At 38.6% G+C, this 9,871-nt stretch overlaps 1 pseudogene; it reads right to left on the minus strand.

Annotated features, from left to right (window-relative positions):
• Nucleotides 1-8,290, minus strand: part of LOC102833323 — a 16,960-nt pseudogene extending 8,670 nt beyond the window's left edge.
• Between the last annotated feature and the right edge of the window lie 1,581 nt (nucleotides 8,291-9,871).

The following is a 9,871-nucleotide window of genomic DNA, read 5'->3' on the forward strand; positions in this document are numbered from 1 at the left end:
TACTTCGTACATTCCATGTTCTGATTTTCACTGGATGTTTACAGCTGTTTCTCTTCATTTTAAATTGTGCCCTATCAGCAAATGAAGGTTCTGTGGACTTTTCTCCCACAGGCTTTACTCCGTTCACCTCACCACGGTCAACTGTACTTTGAGGAGGCAGCTCTTCTCTGGTCACATTTTGAGTGCCTTCCAACCTGAGGGGCTCATTTTCTCGCACTATCTGAAAGAGTTTCTCTGCTATTCATAAGGTTTTCAGTGACTAAATATTTGGAAGAGTTCGTCACTCCTTCTTCCTGTCTGTCTCGTCTGGAAGCTCATCTGAATCCTGTCCTCCACAGTATGACAAACTGGCAGATGAGTGGTGGACAATATTATATAGGAGTGGTGCTAAAGGGCATTCTTATCTGGTTCCTGTTCACAAAGGTAATGCTTTCAGTTTCTGCCCATTGAGGGCAATGCTGGTGTTGGATTGCTCTTAATTATGTTGAGGAATTTCCCTTCAATTCCTACTTTGTTGAATTTGTTGAGTGTTTTTATTAAGAATGGATGCTGGATTTTGTCAAATGCCTTTTCTGCATCAATAGATATGATCATGCAGTTCTTTTCTGTTGTTTTATTCATGTGGTGGATTATACTGATTATTTTTCTAATGTTGAACCATCTTTGCATTCCTCATATGAATACCACTTGGTTATGGTATATTATTTTTTCCATATGATGTTGAATTCTGTAAGCTAGGATTTTGTTGAGATTTTTTTTAAAATCTATATTTATGAGGAATGTTGGTCTATAATTTTCTTTTTTAGTGATGTCTATGCCAGGTTTTGGTATGAGGATTTTTCTCGCATCATAACATGGATTTGGGAGTTTTATATCCTTTTATATGTTCTGGAATAGTTTGAGTAGAATTGGTATCAACTCTTTTCTGTATGTTTGTTAAAATCCAGAAGTAAAGCCATCTGGGCCTGGATATTTTTATTGTTGTTGGTAGTTTTTTAGTGACTTGATCAATTTCTTCTTTTGTTATAGGTCTGTTCATATTTTCCACTTCACTTGATGTTAGTTTAGGTATGCCATGCTTTTCTGAAAAAATATCCTTTTCTTCTAGATTTTCAAATGTGTTGGAGAAAAATTCTTTATAACATTCTGTTACTATCCCTTTTCTTTCTACTGATTTTGTTGTGACATTACCCAAATAGTTTCTTAAGCATATTATTTGCATTTTCTCCTTTTTTTCTTTTGTTAGATTTACCAATGGTTAGTCCAATTTAATTTTCCTTTCAAAGAACCAACTAACTTCTTGCCTTTTTGATTCTTTCTATATTCTGTTCTCTAATTCATTTATTTCTGGTCTAATCTTTACTATTTATTTTCTTCAAGTGGCTAATGGCTTACGTTACATTGCTCCTCTTTTTCTAATTGTTGTAGATGTTTTGTCAATGTGTTTATTTTGTTGTTTTCTTTTTACTTTTAAATTGTGCATTTATTGCTATAAGCTGCCCTCTAAGCACTACTTTTGCTTAGTACCAAAGATTTTTGTGCAGTGTGCTTTAATTCTCATTGGCTTCAAGGAATTTTTAATTTTAATTATCTATTTATTCAATGACACAGTAGTTTTTAAGCATGGTTTTATTCAATTTCTATGTATTTGACCCCCCCACCCTTTATTTTCCTATTGTTGACTTCTAATTTTATAGCACTGTGAGCTGAAAAGATGCTTTGTGGTATTTAGATATTTTCAAATGTATTGAGGTTTGCTCTGTAGGCTCCAAATAGACTTATGGTCTATTCTGGAGAATGTTCCATGTGCAGTGGAAAAGAATGTGTATTTTGCTGTTATTGGGTAGACTGTTCTGTATAAGTCTATGGGTCAAATTGGTTAATTGTGGTATTTAGTTCTTCTGTGTTTTTGTTGAGCTTTTTCTTAGTTGTTTTATTCTTCATTGAAAGTGGTGTGTTGAAATTTCCTACTATTATTGTAGTGTTGTCTCTTTCTTTTATTCTATTAGAGTTTAATTTATGTATTTTGAAGCTCTTTTATTGAGAGCATAGATATTTATTATGGTTATGTCCTCTTGTTTAATTGACCCTTTAATCATGAGATAATGTCCTTCTTTGTTTCTTATGCTGGTTTTTGCCTTAAAGCCTATTTTATCAAAAATGAATATTGCTATTTCTGCTCGTTCTTGATTTCCATTAACTTGATACATTTTTTTCTATCCTTTGATTTTTATTCTATTTTTATCTTTGTTTGTAAAGTATATCTTTTATAGAAAGCATATTAAAGGATCCTGTTTTCTTATCCATTCTCTCAACTGGTACATTTAATCTATTTGATGTTCAGTGTAATTATCAATAGGTGTGAACTGATAACAGTCATTTTTCTGTGTGTGTGTGGTTTTTTTGTGTGTGTGTGTATGTATGTGTGTTGCTATTTCTTTTTTCTGTGCTGAGTTAATTTTTTGTGCATATTATTGTCAATTTTTTCATTACTGTTATCGTAATGCTTACTAAATCTTCATGGTTTATCCTTTTCTTGATTTAATGTGAAGGTGTATCAATTTTCTTTTGAAGTTACCCTTTAACTTATTAATTTATTCCCCAGTTTAAAACAGTTTACTGAAATCTACTTGACTTCTACTTGGAAGTTCTATAATTACAATTTTCCCTCTTTTTGATTTTTAGTTGTCTTTGTTATAAATTGATATTTCTGGTTCCCTATTTTCAGTCTTGTAGGTTTGTTTTACTTTGGATGTTTTTATCCCTCGATTGAATTCTGGTTGGTGTTGCATGTAGGTCAGTCTCAGGCTGTTGTCTGCTATTGTTGGCTCTCAGTCCATAGGATTCCCTTTAGTATTTTTTTGTAACATTGGCCTATTACAAATTCCTTTAATTTCTGTTTATCTCGAAATGTTCTAGTCTTGCCATCATATTTGAGGGACAGCTTTGCTGTGTGTATGATTCTTTGGTGGCAATTCCCCAAACCCCCCCCCCCAGCCCCCCCAAAGTTTTGTATTTGTCGTCCTGATATCTTCTTGCTTGCACGGCTTCTGGTGAGAAATCAAAGGTTAATCTTTTTGGTTCAATTTTGTAGGTAACTTTTTGTTTTTCCTGAGCGGCTCTCCAGATACTTTTCTTGTCTTGGATTTTGGAGAGTTTGATTGTAATATGTCTTGATGATGTTCATTTGGAATTTATCCAGTTTTGTTTTGTTCAGCTTCTTGAATGCTTATCTTCTTTTTATCTTCTCTGTTAGTGAATTTTTTTCCCAACATTTCTTTGGCTATCTTTTTTGTGCTTTTCTTTGTTTCTTGCTGTTCTGATATTCCAGTCACCTGTAAGTTATTCCTCTTCATGGTGTCCCACATGGATCTTATGCTTTCTTTGGACTTTTTCATTATTTTTTTTTCCCTGATTGTTCTTCTAGCTCACTAGTATTGAGAAATTTATCTTCAAGCTCACCCATTTGGGCTTCCATTGATTCAAATCTACTCCTTTGTCATTTCAATGTGTTGTCCATTTCTGAAATCTTAGTATTCATCTTCTAGATTTCTATTTGCAGTTGTTATATTATTTCCAATACTTTATCATTTTGTTTGTTTATTCCTATAATGTTTTCCTGAAATTTTTCTTATTTTCCTTGTCTTTTCTGTCAATCATTTGGAGGTACCCAAATATCATTCTCTTGAATTCTTTTCCAGTTAGTTCCAGTACTTTCTCCCCTCTAAAACATCTTTTAGTGATGCCTCTTGGCCACTTGTTTGAGCCATCCTGTCTAGTTTCTGTGTGTGAATGGAAATTTTCTGTTGCTTCTGAGACATTGTGGTGTCATTGTACTTGTATTTCATTGATGATTGTATTTTGGTGTGTTCCTAGGCTCTCACCAACTGCTTCCTAGTGCACGTGATTAGAGAATAGAAGCATTTGCACTGTTTTCTGTTCGCCATTCATGCAGCTTAGTTTCAGAAGAGTTTGGTTGATATTTGCTGTTATCATTGGCTCTTTCCCAGTAGGTGAGACTGTAGAAGGTATGGTTTGGCTGGGCTGTCTGGGCACAGTTGCTCTCCCCCATTGGGTAAGGCAAGAAAAGAAAAAGAGAAAATACACACACAAGAGAGAAAACAAACAAACAAAACAAGCAAACAAAGAACAGCAAAAAAACAAAAAAACATAAAGGAGAAAAGAAGCAGGCAATAGCTACAAAAATAAAACAATAACCAAAAAAGAGAAAAGAGGGAGAGAGGATAAAGAATAATGGAAGGAAAACAAAAACAAAAACAAAGAAAAACAAAGAAAAAGCACTGAACGTAATTAGTGAGGGGGATGTGTGAAGGAGCAAGAGACCAGAGAGTAGTAAAGAAAAACCAAGAGACAAGAAAAAGGTAGAAGAAGTGAATGGGGTGGGGGGGGGGGGGGGGCGGGAAGAGAATTGAAGCAAAGAAGAAAAAATGAGAGCAGAGATAGAAAAGATAAAAAAGCAAGGGAAGGTAAAGAGAGGGAGAATGCGAAAGGAAGAATAAACAACAAAAATAACAAAATAAGGAAAATACCACGGCAGATGCCAGGGCCGGTAAGGAGAAAGCTCTGAGGGCTCTTGCTAATCAAGGTGGTTGGACCATGGATGCTACAGTGGTGCTTAGCCCTAGATGGAGTTTCTGTAGGCCTAGGTGCTTTCTGTTTTGGGCACTCAATCTGGAAGTAGTTTGTGCAGACCCTAAAGAAGCCGATCTCAAAGTCTTCCAGTCACAGAGTGCAGCCAGGAGAGAGAGTTTCCACTCTTCTTGAGCTGGCCAGAACTGTCTTTGCAGGTCTGGAGCAGGCCTCATGGGAATCCAGGTGCCACAATTGATGCAGCTACCTCCCTGCTCATTTTGATGTGACTCACACTGCATGGTTCACCACCATGAGGTTCCAACTGCCAGAGAACAGGAATTTCACTGGGGGTGTATATGTGGGTAGGGGTTGGCCATGCTTCTGGTCACCAGGGTAATGTGGGGTACAAGAAAAAAAATTGCCCCTTTCTCTCCACCAGTAAGTGTTATGCTGCTGCATCATCAAGCTGACTTCTGCTTTCTAAAAGCCACCTGTGAAAGTTCAAAATGTCTGAGTTGCAATTGCCTCCCCTCATGTTTGTTCAGCTTCTTCTCCTAGTGAGCCTAGTCCAGGGCTAGCCAAGGCTGGCTCTCGATGTTTGGAGCAGAGCGCTCCTGAATCCAGGCGCCAGGGTTGATGCAGATAGTGCCCAATTCACTTTGATGGGGTTCACAGCTGTGCGGTTCCACCGTGGGGCTCAGATCCTGGGAAAGCAGAGGCTTGCTGGGAGTGTATGCAGGTGAAGACCGTTCATGCCTCTGGTCACCAGGGAACAAAGTAAACAGCCAAAGGAATGGCAGTCAAAAAAGGAACGTTATTTTGGGCTATTTCTCTGCACTACATTGCCTTCCTTCAGCATTTAGAGTAAATTCTATTCTGTGAAGGCCTCTGTAACTGAGTTTCTTTAACCTTGAGTTCATGTCCCCTTCTTACCAGCTGCCAAACCCAACCACACCAGCTTGTGTTGGTGTTTTCTCTAGTTGTTTCTTCTGCCCACAATGTTTCACATTTCCATCTTGGCATAATTGGCATCTGTTATAATGGGCTTCTCACCACCCTTAATTGGTTCCAAACCCACTCTATTTCTCTTTCATAGTATCCTGCATTTTAACTTCAGATACTGTATTACAGTCTAATGATAATTTTGTAATTCTTTTTCTTCCAAGATGCTATAAATTTGTGGAAGGCAGAAACTGACATTTTTCCACTGGCCACTGTGTCCTGGCCATCCAGCACAGAGAAACTCCTCAGTAAACATGTGCTGATTGAATGCTTGTGGTGCTTTAGCTTTTCTAACTTGTAGTCTCATAGGCAACCTCTAAATACTGGTTTATGTCACTGTAGGATAAGGATTGGACTGCTAACCACTAGATTGGTTGTTCAAATCCTATGCAGGATTGCTATGAGTCACAACCAGTTCGATGGAGTCCTGGTGTGGTGTTGTAGGGTAAACACTGGACCGCTAGCTGCAAATCAGCAGCTTATACTCACCAGCTGCTCTTCAGAAACCCTACACAGGATCACTATGAGTTGATAGCACTTAACAACAATAATAACAAATGTTAACTGTGGATTTTGTCGGTGTTCGTAGTTGTTGCTGCTGTCTCCATGCAACTATCATGAGTAGTTTAAAGAAAGTGTATACTGGGTGATAGGACTAAGGGGGGTCTCCCTGTTTTTTAACTTGTTCCTACCCACACTTCCTATTATAAGCATATTTTGGTTTCAGAATGGAAAACAGTCAGCTTTGTTTTTAAAACGTCAGTGCATACTATGGTAGCTTGTACTTCCTTTACAGTTTTCTCTACAAAATGACTGAGAAGCTGTACTGACTTCATATTAAACTAATACCTAAAATGAGATTAACTCATGAAAAAGTTACAACAATCTACTTGTTGAAAGGAGATAATATAATATGTTTTATGAAGATTTGCATCCAAATATTTTAAGGAAAAAAAAGTTGTTTCTCAGCTACCTGGAAAACATTTCTCAGTGCTCTTTCTCAAGGGCAGAACACACCAATGATCATTGCACATTGTGGTATATGGACCTGATAGTTAGGCTGCCCTCTGGTGGACCCAGAGCCACACAGCAAGACTAGAAGTTCTAGGTCCATGTGAGCTTTTTCTAAACAGATTCCCTTTAAAATATTTGCCTTTTTACATTTGAATGTTCTTGTCCTCTGAAAACACCCCAAAACACATGCTGGGGGGAAATATTGGAGCATAAGTACAATATCAAATAGTTCTTTGTTTAATAATCCTATTAATACTACTGAAATTCTGGTGTGGTGCTGTAGGGTAAGAAGTGGATTGCAAAATAGATTTAAATCACAAGGTTGGTTGTTCAAACTCACAAGCCACTCCTCAGAAACCCTATACAGGGTCACTATGAGTTGAAACCGACTTGACCACACTTAACGACAATAGAATTCATACTGCTGAGCTGCATAAAGCACTCAGTTAAGCCTTAACCCCAATTCTGTAGACTGGTATTACCCTGGAATGATGAGAAAGCTAAGGCTTGCAGAAGAACAATGACTTACTTTTCTGTGGTCACAGAGTACAGGTGTTAGGAGAGTCACATAATCAACATATAAATATTGAACTCCTCCCATGAACTATCATAGAGATGGGCATAGATAAATAGGTCACTCTGAAAACCCCACTACAGTACAGAAGGATGGTTGATAGGAGGGAGATGAGCACTGTGGTTTTCGTAGCATGTGGAATGCATTTTCCCAGACTGGGATCGTTGGGAACATTTTCAAGATGAAAGGAGACTTGTGCAGAATATATATAATTAAAGAAGTTAAAAGACAGGAATCAGAGACTGACATTACCAACACATACACTACACATAGACACACATATGAGACTCTAGCTAGAAGCCAGATGCCAGATGCTACTGTTTTAGCTTCCTAATGCTGCTGAACTAAAACTACCACAAATGAGTACCTTTAAAGAATAGGAATTTGTTGTTTCACAAGTAATTTGAGATACTGAGTCTTTATTGTTAGACAACAATCATTTCTAATTTTATAATAATGCTGATTAATTTCCTATCATAGAAGTAACACACTCAGAGGCTCTGATATTTTATTTTTTCACTATTTACAGCTTTTAATAACCTGGTATTGTTTCATGGTTTCAGTGGTACAAAATATGAAACTCCGGGATCAGAGACCAGAGGACTGTATTACTCACAGTGCAGAAAACAGAGTACACATCAGATTTGTGGGTTTCTCTGGTTCCCAGGTCCCACATTGATGACATAATGGGCTTAGATGGTTGGCATGCATGTTGCGGGTTTGCTTCATAACTGAGGAACACTGAATTTAGGGAATCTACTGCTTTTTATCGCAAACAAGCCTGTTCTTTGTTCTGCAGTGAGACATGACTTCATTCCTCAAAGTTACTCATTGCAAACTCAATCCTGAGACATGGCCTGGGTAAAGAGTGGTCCAAGTCTTGCATTCTTGGCACACCAGAAAGATGTGTAGGAGGACAAGAAACCCAGGGAGGAGCGTCTGTCTCTCCCAACAATACTTACTATAGAAAATACGGAAAACAAAAGAAAACCTACCTCCTACTTGCATTTCCCAACTGGATGCAAAGTTGAGCAAGACTTGTGGGCAGCTGCCAGAGTCACAATTGAAGTTTATCAGATATGCAATAAAACATTTCCATTTCGCCATTCTTGACATGTACTATTCAGTGACAGGATGTGAGTCATTCAACCAGCACTATTATCCATTTGCAAAATTTCCCATTACCTTTACCAGCTCAGTTTCCCCTAAATAATGAGTCCCCCTTCTCCTCAGGTGATAACATTTTTGAAATGGTGGCACAAATACTCCTGTGAGGGGCAGCTAAAACTCCTCAGACATGTTTAGCTTCACGACTTGGAAGTGGGGGTACTCCCTCAGATGGGCCTATTTCCCAAATTCTTGAGGATTAGCCTTCAGGTGTCCGGAGCTGATGCTAATACCCTCTGTCTGGAGAAGCATTTCCTAGCAAAGCATGCTTAAGATTGTCCACTTGCAAGCCCTTGTTCCTTCCGTCATATATCTAAACTGAGCAAGTCACAAAAAATGGCTTAGAATAAGGAGTATATCAAAACTTCTGCTTCTAGTGTGCGTGGCATCTGCTTCTCTCCAAACCCTACGGCACCTTCCTACAGAATCAGTCTCTTTTTAAATTTGCAACCACTGACAAGAATACCCGGGAAGCAAGGTAAGAATGTGCTTACTTACTGATCTGTAGATTCCCTGGGGGGGTGGGGGGGGGGGGGTCTATAAAAATTACCTGGAAGGCTTTTAAAATGTAGATTTGGATTCAGTATAACAGGTAGAGAGGAAAATTCTAAGCAGGTGGTCAAACCAGAACAAACCCACGTTTGAATCTACTCAGAACCTTGAAAACCCTGTGGAGCAGAGTTTAACTGTATCCTCTTAAGGTCGATACCAACCTGACAGCCACTAAAAACAACACATGATTTGCAGATACTGAATTGTACCGGCACTTTCATTCACAACATGCAGAAAGGGAATCCTCAATCATCAAAGAAAGAAGCCAAGACAGTATCCTCCCGAATGACATCAATTATGTTTTAGGGATGCAGAGTGGGGCACAATTCTTATCTACAAATCACAGTCTGACAGTTCTGAGAGCAGAACGTGAGCTTGATGAAGCAGTAGTGAGGGAGTTAGGGACAGGCAGAGTTCCTTCAAAGGCAGAGCAGCAATTTGCCAGTAGGGGGAGTGTGTAGCTGTTTTTACTGAGGGCTTGACGTTGCTTAAAGAGCTTGGCTGTTAACCTAAAAGTCAGCTGTTGGAACCTACCAGCAGCTTTGCTTATGAAAGATGTAGTAGTCTGTTTCCATAACAATTTGCAGCTTTGGAAACCGTATGGGGCAGTTCTGTTGTTGTTATTGCTAAGTGCTATCAAGTCCGTTCTGACTTACAGCAACCTTGTATAGAGTTTCCTAAGAGTGACTGGTGGATTTGAACCACCAACCTTACAGTTGGCATTCCAGTGCTTATCCTATAGTGCCATGCAGGACTCTGATGGTGCAGTTCAACTGTGTCCTATATTATCGCTATGATTTGGAATTGGCTGACAACAGTGGGCTTCACATAGTATTAAAAAAATTAGAATCCATATCAAATGTATCTTCTTTATGGAATTAAATGAGAAGCGGCTATCGTTTATCTGTCCCCCAGTAACTGCGGGCTGGTGTGGCGCTGTGGGTTAATATGCCAGGCTGCAAAGCCGTT

This window comes from Chrysochloris asiatica, unplaced genomic scaffold (genome assembly GCF_000296735.1).
Source record: "Chrysochloris asiatica unplaced genomic scaffold, ChrAsi1.0 scaffold00151, whole genome shotgun sequence".
Lineage (NCBI taxonomy): Eukaryota > Metazoa > Chordata > Mammalia > Afrosoricida > Chrysochloridae > Chrysochloris > Chrysochloris asiatica.